The sequence below is a fragment of the Lissotriton vulgaris genome, chromosome 5 (assembly GCF_964263255.1).
Source record: "Lissotriton vulgaris chromosome 5, aLisVul1.2, whole genome shotgun sequence".
NCBI classification, from domain to species: Eukaryota; Metazoa; Chordata; class Amphibia; order Caudata; family Salamandridae; genus Lissotriton; species Lissotriton vulgaris.
This window is the reverse complement of record NC_141693.1, coordinates 1369680975-1369693552: the sequence shown is the minus strand read 5'-3', so window position 1 is coordinate 1369693552 and position 12578 is coordinate 1369680975. Positions and strand designations below refer to the sequence as shown.

Below are 12578 nucleotides of genomic sequence, written 5' to 3'. Positions count from 1 at the left end.
TATGCAACTAGGAAGGGGAATTATCACACCAGTAGCCACACTTAATTCAGAACAATGTGCTATATTTGACAATAGAAGGCCAATATTTCTAAAGCAAGCTCTATTTCAATGAGGTTTCTATGCACTTAATTTATACTGATGTCAAAATTACATTACATACAGGAACATGTTTTAATTTAAACTTACAGTTTGGGAGAAAGTATTGCTGTGGTTGAGGAAATTTCACAACTGCAGCAGTTCATTGGCAAATCTTTTCCAGTCCATGGTTGTCAAGTAAACCAGGTTACTAAGGACTAATACTAGTTGGAATAAAACACTATATGCTTGACTGTCTTATTGTACTGCTTTAATGGAAACGTTACATCAAGTTAGCTGGTGAAATCGATTAGGATTACCAACTAAATAATTCTAGAAACATTTTGTTTTGCTTGTATTATGTTTTTTAAAGCCCCCCCCCCCCCCAAAGACAATACAAGGTATGTGTTCAAAATGATACTATTGTGCATAAACAACATGACATATACGCATTGCCACAAGCGAGAATGTACAGACGTCACAGCATACGATGAGGCAATCCAGGTAGAGAGCATCCTATGTGGGAGAGCTCCATCTAGAAACACATTCTTCATGGCAGCAATAAAAACTAGAAACACATTCTTCATGGCTGCAATAAAAACAAACTAGAAACACATTCTAAAAAATGCATCAAAGGGCCCTCTCTTCATGCTCCATCATCTCAAGAAAATCAAACCCTTAATTCCTGCAGATAACTTTAAATTAGTTGTCCAATCACTGCTCCTATCGAGAATCGACTATGGTAACACCATCCTCATTGGAACACCTAAAATTCACCTATCCCCAATCAAATCTGTTCTCAACCTTGCTGCTAGGCTTTTCACAGATTGCAAACTGTTCGATCACATCTCCCCTGCTCTCATATCCCTCAAATGGCTCCCAAGTGAAGGCAGATCCACCTACAAGACCGCTTGCATCACGCAAAATGCCCTTCATCAAAACACCCCGCTGTACCTCTCGGACAAACTCCACAAAGCTGGCAGCTCTAGAGCGTTGAAGAGCACCGACACACTTGCTCTCATTGCCCCTCTGTTAAATAAGAAATCCACACAATCACGCTCCTCCTCTGGAAATGTGCCCACCATCTGGAATTCCCTCCCTATAGAAATATGCTGCAATCCCTCCTACTACAGCTTCAAAAAAGCCCTGAAACTGCACCTTCTCAACAAATACTGGGGTCCTTAATCCCTACACTGGGCACTATTCCCAATCCTGCTTCTCACTAATTTGGGTACGCCTTGTCGATCTCCTGACTTCCTCTGCCCCCCCTCTTCTTATAACTACCCTATTTTACTACCTTTCCCCTCTTATATCACTTAGGGCCCGATGTAGGTGGCTAAATACCGGTCGGTAACTGTGAAATTCGGTAAATTTCACCGTTACCGACTGGTATTTAGCCATTCCCAATGTAGGTAACATGCACACATGCACATTTCAGGGGTGCAACAGGGTGTCCTTTGGACACCCTGGCACCCCTGAAATACCTCCCTGTATTACCGATTCGGTAATAACGAATCAGTAATACTGATTGTCTTCACATTCATTTCTATGGGCCTCCAAGCCCATAGGAATGAATAGGTAGGTATTCCTTAAAATCTCAATTACCGATTCGCTAATAAGGAATATTAAGGATTCAGTATTTTTTACCAAATCTTTACCTACATAGGAAATACCGATTTCTTAATACCGAATCTATCAAATTTGGTATTAAGAAATCGGTATTTCATAATTACCTACATCGGGCCGTAAGTCCCCTTATAGTCTCAGCCTGCATCTCACTGTTTAGGGCTCCCCTTACCAATCACTTGACTTCCTTTTCCCCCCTCTTCCTATAACTACCCTATTTAACTACCTTTCCCTTCTCAAATAACTAAATCCCCTTGTAGCCCCAGCCTACACTTACCCAGTTCTTCCTCACCCTTCCCCTTCCATTGTCTTCCGCCATTCCTGCTTCCTCCCCTCCTTCTTTAGCCTTTCCCAACCACACTTGCTGTATTACTCATGACTCCCTCTCATGCCTTGCTGCTGCCAGTAAACTCTTCTACGCTGTCCACTGTCTTCACTGAACCTCTGATCCAGCGCGGACCCGCCCGCCCGTCTCCCGCTGCCCGGCTGCTCTTTGACATCCAGAGCGGGGCCGCAGAGCGGAGACCGGCGAGGGGCGGACTTCATTGTCCAGAGGCCCTTGCGGCGAACCGCGTCACCGGAGAGCGCCAGGAGGCGCTTAAATACAACATCAGCCCCATCGAGGGGGGCGAACCTCTCATGCCTTGCTGCTGCCAGTAAACTCTTCTACGCTGTCCACCAACCCTTCACTGAACCTCTGATCCAGCGCGGACCCGCCCGCCCGTCTCCCGCTGCCCGGCTGCTCTTTGAAATCCAGAGAGGGGCCGCCGAGCGGAGACCGGCGAGGGGCGGACTTCATTGTCCAGAGGCCCTTGCGGCGAACCGCGTCACCGGGGAGCGCCAGGAGGCGCTAAAATACAACATCAGCCCCGTCTCGCGGGACGCCGGGCAAAGGGCGGGCCCTCCGAGGACGAGGAGGTCGGGTTGGGTATATCCCCCTAACATCATTACCTTCATACCAAGTAGGTTATTTGACTTTGCACTTTGGCCGTGAATATCTTGACCAGCTAAAAAAATGAAAAACATCATCATAGGGCCAGTAGTATTCTGGTACTGTACTATTTTGCTCTGAGATCCTCAGAGTTAATCAAACCTTTTTACTTCTAGAGTATCTACGTGCATATTGTAATGTCCACCAGGGGAAGCAGAAGCAAGACTGCTGCGGCCGGCGCATCCATGATCGGCCCTATTGATAGCTTCATAACAAGAACAAACGATGCAATTGACCTCAGTATTACACTCCTTGAGCGTAGAGTCTCACAAGGCCTACAACTCGCTAAGCGTAGGGTTTCACAAGAGCTATTAAAAACTAAACGCTCCTCTGTTTGTAGCATTTTATTGGTAAAAACTCCAGTAAAACATAATGATCTACAGGTAGGCTGCCCCCGAGAGATTCGACCTGACCTTCACACTATCCCTAATGAGATCAATTTGTCAGCAACAGATCCATTAATTGACTGACTCTGATGCGAGTAATGAATTAGAAAAGACACCTGATTTAAACATAGATCATACTCCGGAAATTGTAGAAGAGAATAATGCGTCGCTGTCAAGACCCAGGCAAGAGGGTGCCACTCGAAAATGGATGCAGCAAGCAACGAAACCTATTCCCTCTGTTGCAAAACAACGAAATATAACAAAAGCACAACCCAGTAAAGGTATAATCAAACATCCCACTGCTAGTGGAATAATTATACATACAGGGGTACCAATTGAAGACATCCAGGGGAACACTCAGGCGCGTGCGGTCAATCCCGATGCGTCCACAGAAAATGACCAATTAATCGAAAGAATTGGTGACCTTTTGGCCATCTTTATGTCACCAATTGAATCTAGACTGGCCCGTATTGAAAAACAAATAGAGGAACTTATTACTGTTAACAAAAAAGCTCCTAGAGATATTATAATCACTAACACAGGCCCAAAAACAACTACTACCAAATCTACAATTTCCAAACTGAAAGCCAAAGCCATCCCACTTGTAGATACGGCGACAAAACCAAAATCAGTCGTTTCTGCAAGCAGAGAAAGTCCTTTAAATAACTCTGTTATAGAAAGTAGTTCTACCCCGAGCATAACCACCAACACCCAGGCTACAACTACAAATGCAGGGAAGAAGGTAGTAGCATCCCATGGCATGACAAAGACATCCAACCAACCAAATGCCATTTTTCCAACTTCCCAAAAACCTCGGCCATTACATGATCCGCCGTACAATTCAAGACAGATTCCTCCACGAATCAATTTGCCACCTGAATGTGGTGCTTATGTACTGGTCCTGGTCAATGTTCCTACACTCAGACACGACCAGGAGGAAACTTCTTCCTCTTTGAAAAATAAGGTCTTGCATTGGTTGATAGCAAACTGTAATTTCCCGATAGAATGCTCAGGAGAAATAAATCATGTTCAGAGAGTAGGATGGATAGGCCCCCTGAAGAAAGAATTCGAGGGGGATTGTATATCCACAAGTTTTAAGAATCCACAATGGGCTGAAAAAACCTTGGCAAGGGCTCCTTCACCTTCGGTCTGGGAATTTAATACCACCCTTCTCCCGGTTGGATACTTTTACAGGCACCTGATTACAACTCACACAACTATGGGACCTAATCTAGTTACTCCTCTTTTTGATCACTATCAGATGACAGAAAATAACTCCCCCTTCTTACATCAGTATCCCAAATTTACTTATCCGAATGTCCCCACACAAAGACACCAAGCACAGATACACTCGCATTTTATGACTCATCCCTATCTGTCCACAATGCCGCACAAAGAATACAGGGACCCTCGCTGGCATCAAGTTGCTGCTGCACCAGGCAATTCCTATAGCATCCCAATCCAAAATAGGTTTAGTGCACTGTCTACCCTGGACTTTAATGATTGACAAAAGAACAATCAGCCCGAAGGGACAACTATGCATACATCAACTTCAGAGGGGCAGCCAATAGATAGCATTTTAGACAGAGAGGAAAAGGGCATAGTAACTGTCCCCGACAAACATATTTCTATTCCTTCTACCCGAATGGGATCGATCGATGTGGCCAATCCATTACAAATAAAAATGAGTGCTGTGCCACCGGATAATCTATTAATTAAACCCATTCCCTCTAGTCATAACTCACCTACCTCCTTAATACATCTAACATTTTGGAACATAGCTGGCTTGCTGGCTAAAGTGACGAACCCCAACTTCCTGAACCAAGTTAACACGAGCAGTGTTATCTGTCTCCAGGAAACTTGGGCCACCGACCCAATACATATAATCGGATATAAGACCTTTTTTTCCCCAGCTAAAAAATCTCCATCTGGAAGAAGTAGTGGTGGTCTAATTATCTACAAAGCAAATACCCTTTGCAACGAGGACATTTTTCCTCTGAAATTAAAAGAGAACTATCAAATAATTATTCTAAAGAGAACTAAACAGAGGATATATGTCATAGTAAATTTCCATAACAACATGAAAGTAGACGACTTGATTAACCTTCTCACAGAGATTTCCCTAGTTCTTCAAGATTTAAAGGAGCAATATGTTAATAAATCATGTATAATACTTTGGGGTGGCGACTTTAATCTCCACCTATGCGGAAATAATAACACTGATAAGTATGGAATTGAGGAAGACAACAGAATAACACACTTCACACACTCGACGGAGGGCGAAAAAATGAACGAGGTCATAACAGAATTAGAACTGGGCTTCGCAAATGAATTGAGGTCTTTCCGAGTACCCTTCACACCAACATTTAATGGTAGGGGACTAATGAGTCTGATAGACTATGTTTTGATCTCAGCACATAAAGGCCCAAACATCGAACTATTTGAAGTAGTTAAAAACCAGCTGAGCGATCACTTCCCAATTATAATCGCCTTGAGTGATGTAAAAAGTCAAAAAGAACCTGACATATTGACAATATTAGACCAACAAAATCTTGAGCTAGGTTCTTTGAATGGCAATACTTTAAAGTGGGGAAACATTGATAAAAAAGCCACTACTGCAGAAATAGTCACCGAATGTAAGGCAGATATCTTAACCTGCCTAGGGTGTGAGATAAAATGTAGCGACGTAATAACTAGCTTCAATGTTATCTCACAAAATATAAAGAAGGCACTTACTAGATCCCATAAACAAAAAAATCAGGTGAAGAAAGGCTGGTTTAGCCCAGCCTGTACCAAAGCATACTCAAAACTAAAGAAAGCGCTAGGAAGGGATAAAAGAGACAGAGAGGAGATCATTAGCCTAAGAAAAGAATACGCCCTAGCTCTAAAAATCAGAAAACAAGAGATAAAAGCTGATTTATGGGAGCGTCTTAGGAAAAGTTCGGAACTTAAAGACAGCGCAGAGTTCTGGTAAATAGTAAGGTCTCCATATCTTACAGACAAAGAGGAACTACCATCCATTGATATTGCAATCACCAATAACGAATGGGTAAACCATTTTTCTAAAGTTTTTAGTATAGGGAAATCACACGTTATGGATTATATAGATTCACTGAATCAAGTTACTTATCCTTTAACTTTGCACTTTACACACGACAAGGTAAAAAAAGCACTAAAGTCCTCGAAAACAGGTAAAGCCCCAGGGCCAGACCGGGTACCGGTTGACATTTTTAAATATGAGGAAGATCTCTGGTCCCCGCTCCTGACGAACGTCTTAAATGCCACCGCAGAAGAAGGCCTGTTAAAATCATGGAAAACATCAGTACTTGTCCCATTTTTCAAAAAGGGAGACCGAAACTGCCCGACCTGTTACAGGCCCATTTCACTCCTGGTCTCTTCTGGGAAGGTCGTCGGTCTGATCGTTCTCGAGAGACTGCAGGAGTGGTCAGCTGCGCAAAACATCATATCAGAAATACAGTACGGATTCCGAGAGGGGTTAGGTACTGTAGACCAAGCATTAAACCTGTCTTTATTGGCAGGAAAATATGTGGAGGCTAAGGGGACTGCGTTCCATATAGTGTATGTAGATTTGTCCGCAGCCTTCGATTTTGTTATACATTCGAGGCTGTGGAGAATCATTTTAACCATGGGAGTTGACACTCCTATTGTGGACTTCCTTCGAGAACTTTACACCGGAACAACAGGTAGAGTGAGATTTGGGACCAAGGGCCAACTCACAGAAAGTTTTAGAGTGGAAAAGGGGGTCAGACAGGGATGCGTGCTGGCCCCCTTTTTATTCACCCTTTACACAAATGGGCTTGAGGCTGCCATGTTGGAAGGAAGCAAAGATCTCCCCTCAGTTGGTCGTCGGCAGATACCTGCTTTGTTATATGCCGACGACGCTGTCATTTTAGCTAGAACTCCTGTGGAATTACAGCGAGCATTGGACAAATACTGCGACTTCATGTTGAGCTTAAATTTGACCCTAAATGTAAAAAAAACTTTTACTATGCATGCGGGGAAAAAAAGTGCAAAACCCAAAAAACTATTTGTGAAAGGAGAAGCACTGGAGAGAACACCAACATATCAATATTTGGAAATCGTAATCGTTGAAAACTTCAAATGGAAGGCAGCAATCAATGCCAGGAAATTATCCTTTTTAAGAGCAACCATGACATTAAGATCATTTGCACATAAACTGGGCCAGAAACCATCGTTAGAAATGTTAAAAATACGGTATACAATGCCAAATGTGCCAGTACCGCCATCTACGGGGCAGGGATATGGGGCTTCGCAAATGTGACTGAACTACAAAAAGTAGAAAATTCTTTTTTAAGATTTTTACTTGGACTACGGAAAAATTCTTCTACATATGCCTGCCATGTAGAGTTGGGCATAGACTATTTAGAAGACATCATAAAAGCCCAGCCAGTAATGCTATGGCGCCGAATTTGGGTTACTGAACAATGCCACCTAACAAGATCCATTGTACAAGACATTCAGACACTTGATCATTACAGAAGGATAAAATGGTTAGCTTATGTTAAAGCCCTCCTAACATAAATGGGATATGAACATTTTTTACAGATCCATTATCCCTAAGCAATATCTCAAAGGCTGATTTAAAGAAAGCATGCCTTGCGCATCTGCGCCAGGTACGTCTGCTAAAAGAGATCCAGAAACCTTCCGTTCAGCAGAGTCTATTGGTACAAACTGTGTTCTCTGTAGAACCTTATTTGACGTATAGAGTAACCCAATTCGAAAAATTGCTGCTGACACGTTTCAGGTTTAACATGTTCCATTTAATGGTCTCCTTTCCCATACAGAATGACTGGTCATCAAAACTATTACCATGTCCTTGTGATTCTCAATCAAAACAGTCAACTATACATACAACATTATTTTGTAAATTTTTTTATGGCACCCCGGAGGCACTGGCTACTGCCCATATTAAAACATTGGGGCTTACGCCAATGCCGCCCAGCATATTTGGCACTTCAATATCTTGAAAAGGAATTAATAGCAAAAGCGATTGCACGCTTTCTAAAATTTTGCATACGCCATCGCTCTAATCTTTGATAGTGATGAGTTTCCAATTTGCCCTAATCAAGATTTGATGAACTGAGTACAAAGATTATATGTCATAGCCAAGTCCCAAGGAACAGTGTGTTTTTTATAAATTGGACAGTAGTAAATAATTTCTGTTTTTAACTGTTTTTATAAATTGAGCAAATGTGTAAAATGTATTTTATGAACTTTTATGGTGCTTCTATTGTTACGAAAAACCGAATAAAGTTGTTTTTTGATTTGACTCCCTGTATTCAAATGTAAATCTTGATGTAATTAGCCCTGGTAATTATTTTGGTCTGTTTTAATTGTTCTAAGTTTGTGTATGCTACCTCATTATACAAATGTTATTTTGCAATTTTATTCCTCTACAAAAAAAACCCCATGTAAAGCGCTCTGATACCCTGGGGCCCAGCCAACGCTATATAAAACCTTATAAATAAAATAAATTCTTCATGGCAGCAATAAAACTAGAAACACATTCTTCATGGCAGCAATAAAAACTAACAACGCATTCTTCATGGCAGCAATAAAAACTAGACACACATTCTTCATGGCAGCAATAAAAAAAATATTAGCTTTAAGATTATTCACACTTTTTCTTGGTTCTTGAGCTATATGCTCCACAATTTGGTTTAGCAAACCAAGCCTAGAAATTACTCAGAAAAGATTCTCCAACTCCAAGATTGTTTTGACCTGCCAGGCCCTGGAATCTCTCCACATGCATTGTTCAACAAGAGTATATTTCTGACGCCTTCATCCATCGCTACATTTACCTGTTAAGTGCTGTACAAACAATCCAATACAAGCAATACGGCTAGCATCCCACCATTTCTACTTTTACACTATGCTTTTTCATTTTGGCAACTGTTTGATATTCTGCCTATCCCTGTTGCCCTTGATTAAGTCCTGAGAAGAGAGTTCCCTATTGCTCTTACCACTAGTAATCTTAAGTGGGGACTTAGCCTCCTTGGACTGAGCCCTTGTTCTTTTACAGCAGATTCCGATTTTTTTGGGGGTGTCAATGTCCACCCAGGGAAGTTGCCTGATGGCATCCCTCTGCAGACTGAAGTTGATGCAGACCACTTATTGGGTACAGTGGGGTTTAAAATGTATATCATGTTCAAGAACAATATATGCAGCCATTGTTAGCGTAAACTATTAGAAACATTGTTGAGCCAGAATTGTGTTGAAGGGTCACTACTGTGCCTGTGCAAATGTTTGCAAAGTACGAGGGTTGTGGCCATTACCGATGTGCCTGCCTCTAGGATTTTAGTATGAATGGAGTTTGCAAAATGGAGGATGTACTGCCACATAGGACAATCCCATCTTCTACTTCTTCCTGCACTTTGTCTCAGGTAGCCTTAAGGAAGTTCACACAGCTTCCCATGGTTTTGTAACCAATGAAATTGCCTATCTTTGAACTCCAATAAAAAATTATGACACAAAAAAGAAGTGGCCACACAGATTCAACTTCAGTCCCTACATGTAGATAGAGGGCAGTGGAATTCTATGTCAGGACCGGAGGCTTCAGATTATGCTATATCTTCCTTCGCTTTATTAACATAAAGACTCCACAGCAGCTTAGGAAAAGATATATGATAGTAACAAAAAATGCTTTAAGGCCTAAAGCATTTGACGGAACGTTCAACAGATCAAAACAACAACTCCCAAGAGTCTCTTTGTATAACGACAGTCCATAGTCCTTCCACTCTGTCCATCACCGCTATAAACCCGGCCTTCTCTTCCTCTTCCCCCTCTTTCTTCGCTGCTCCCGCAGCCAGATAAGTGCTTTTCATGTTTCTTTTATGTGTTTACTGATTGTATTATGTACGATCGTTGGGGGTCTCACTCCGTGGTTTGATTTTCCATTGCAGAGTCCCCAGTCGCGGGAACGTTCCATTGTTCCTCCGCGATCTTTCTTTCCCATTTGTGTGCGGTGAGTGAGTAAGCCGCCAGGGGGCGGCCTAACGTCTCGCCGACTCTTCTGCGCGCCTCCGCAGTTACGGGAGCCGCGCCGTGGAGTCTGCTTGCGCAGGAGCCAGCCCCCGCGTACCCCTCTGACACCCGGTGCTCCGGGTCTGTACCTCCCTGTTCTGACACCCCGTTGGGGTCTGTATTGCGGCGCTGACCGCGTGAAACACCTGCGGGTGAACTTTGGGCACCTCTTTTGTTCGTGTGTGGCTTGGCGCGCTTGAGGGGTGCGGAGACTCTGTCTCGGCGAGGAGAGTCTGCGCGCTGGGGGGTTGGTGCTGCCCCACCTGCCACGTCCGTTGGCCCACAAAGTGATCGCAGCCAGCTGGCCTGCCCATATCCGAGACTTATCTCGACTGCCGCCCTCCAGGGTGTCCCGGAATTACCCCTGTGATTCAGGATGGAAGGGGAGTACGAGGAGGAACCCTACCCCTACCTGCAGGACGACGAATTTTACCAGGCGGTGGATAATTCGATTTATCGCTGCGTGACGGAGGTGGTAGGGCCTATGGAGGACCGCCTCTCCGCCCGCATTGTGGAAGAATGCGCGAAGCTGGCGTCAGCGCATGTGCCTCCGACCCCCGAGCTCCCGGGGACATCTGGCGGGTTGCCGCCCGCACCGAAGAGGCCCTGTAAGGAAGGCCCGTCCTCGGAGGCCCAAGGGGTGGACAGGGGCGCGTTTGAGCGTCTACGGGACGCCTTCCTGGCGAAGGCAACGGCAGTGCCCCATGCTCCCTTGGCGGATCCGGGTGCTTCAGGGGACGTGTCGACGGCCCCCGCTTCTCCTGTGTACGACTCTCCAGACACCGATGACGACGGGGAGTCGACCCGATCTTGGCTTCCGGCGCCCTCTGCCAAGGAGATGCCACGAGATGAGTCAGGCATGCTGGACCCGGACGAGATCGTCCACCCTCGCTCCGCGGCTTGGACACCGGGGGAGACTGTGGCGAAGTTCGTAGCGGGCAGGCTACGCAAGCCGCTGGAGAAGGAGGCGAGGGGTTGCCTGCGTGGAGAATGCCCTAGACCGACTTTGGAGGGTAAGGTGGCAATGACCCCGGAGTTGGATGCCAAGATGGCCACCTTCTTGGCAAAATTTATGAAGGATCCCAGAAAGGGCATCGATCTATCCTGGCGGGCCTGCCAGGATAAGCTGTTGGATGCGGTAGGTCCTGCCACAAAGATCCTCGATATGGCGGAGGAGGCGAGGGCAAATGGCACCGTCATTTCTCCAGAGGTGCTTTCTAATTGGGCCCAGAGGGTGATCGTGTTCTTGGGCAACGCCAACTGCGCACGGTCTACTGAGCGGCGGCGTTCGCTCTTGATTAAATTGGATCCGAAGTTGGGGGACCTGGCCTCGTCTGAGGCGGGTGCCGTTGCCCAGGGTGGCCTCTTTGGTGAACCCTTTATCAGAGAGCTGGGCAAATTCGTGAACATGTTCACTTCGCTGGACAAGGCTCAATCCAGCATTAAACGGGTGTTTCACCAACGTTTCTCCGGAAGGGCCGGTCGCGGTGGGGGCCGCGCGACCGGCCGTGGTCAGCAAGCCAACAATAAAGGACAAGGCTCCAGCAGAGGCCAGTACCAGACCTCAGCCAACTTTAACAACTTCTACCCCACCAGAGGGCAGCGCTTCGGTGGCAGAGGGTTCAGGAAGAACTCTGGACAAGGAATTGCCTCCGGTAAGTGTACTCTGTTTGGATCAAGTTCCAATTGGGGGGAGGTTGGCAACCTTTTACGGGGAGTGGGAGTTGCTCACTGCCGACGCTTGGGTCTTGCAGACTGTACGTGGGTTCCACATAGAGTTCTACGACCAGCCCACACAAGCGGTGCCCCCACGTCCAATGGTGTTCTCAGAGTCCGACGCGCAGTTGATAGACGGAGAGGTCTCGGAACTGCTCCGCAAAGGGGCCATCCGCCTATCAACGCACCACCCAAACGGTTTCCTCAGCAATGTCTTCCTAGTGGACAAGACAGATGGGGGCAAGAGACCTGTGATCAAGCTCAAAGAATTCAACGGGTGGATGGTCTATCGACATTTCAAGATGGAGGGTATCCACCTCCTTCGAGACGTACTCCTCCCTCGGGATTGGATGGTGAGACTGGATCTCAAGGATGCCTATTTGGTCGTCCCCATCCACCCCCGCATCGTCGTTTCCTTCAGTTTATATGGAACGACAGGGTGTTCGAGTTCGCCGCGCTACCGTTCGGTCTGTCGTCGGCCCCCTGGTGCTTCACGAAAGTGCTCCACCCGGTAGTGGAGTTTCTCAGGAGTCAGGGGGTCCGTATGTTGGTGTACTTAGATGACATCCTCCTCATGGGGCAGTGCCCGGAGGTGTTGGCGGGCCAGCTTCGGCAGGCCGTGCACCTTCTTCAGAGACTGGGGTTCGTTATCAACGGCTCCAAGTCGGTTTTGGTTCCCACTCAGAGAATTATCTTCCTGGGTTTCGTAGTGGACTCGG

The 12578-nt window shown here is 45.6% G+C and overlaps 1 protein-coding gene across 1 annotated transcript in view; it reads right to left on the bottom strand.

The window, feature by feature from the left end:
* Positions 1-12578, bottom strand: part of RSBN1 (round spermatid basic protein 1) — a 163100-nt gene that overhangs the window by 61947 nt on the left and 88575 nt on the right. The gene's annotated exons all lie outside the window — the stretch shown is intronic.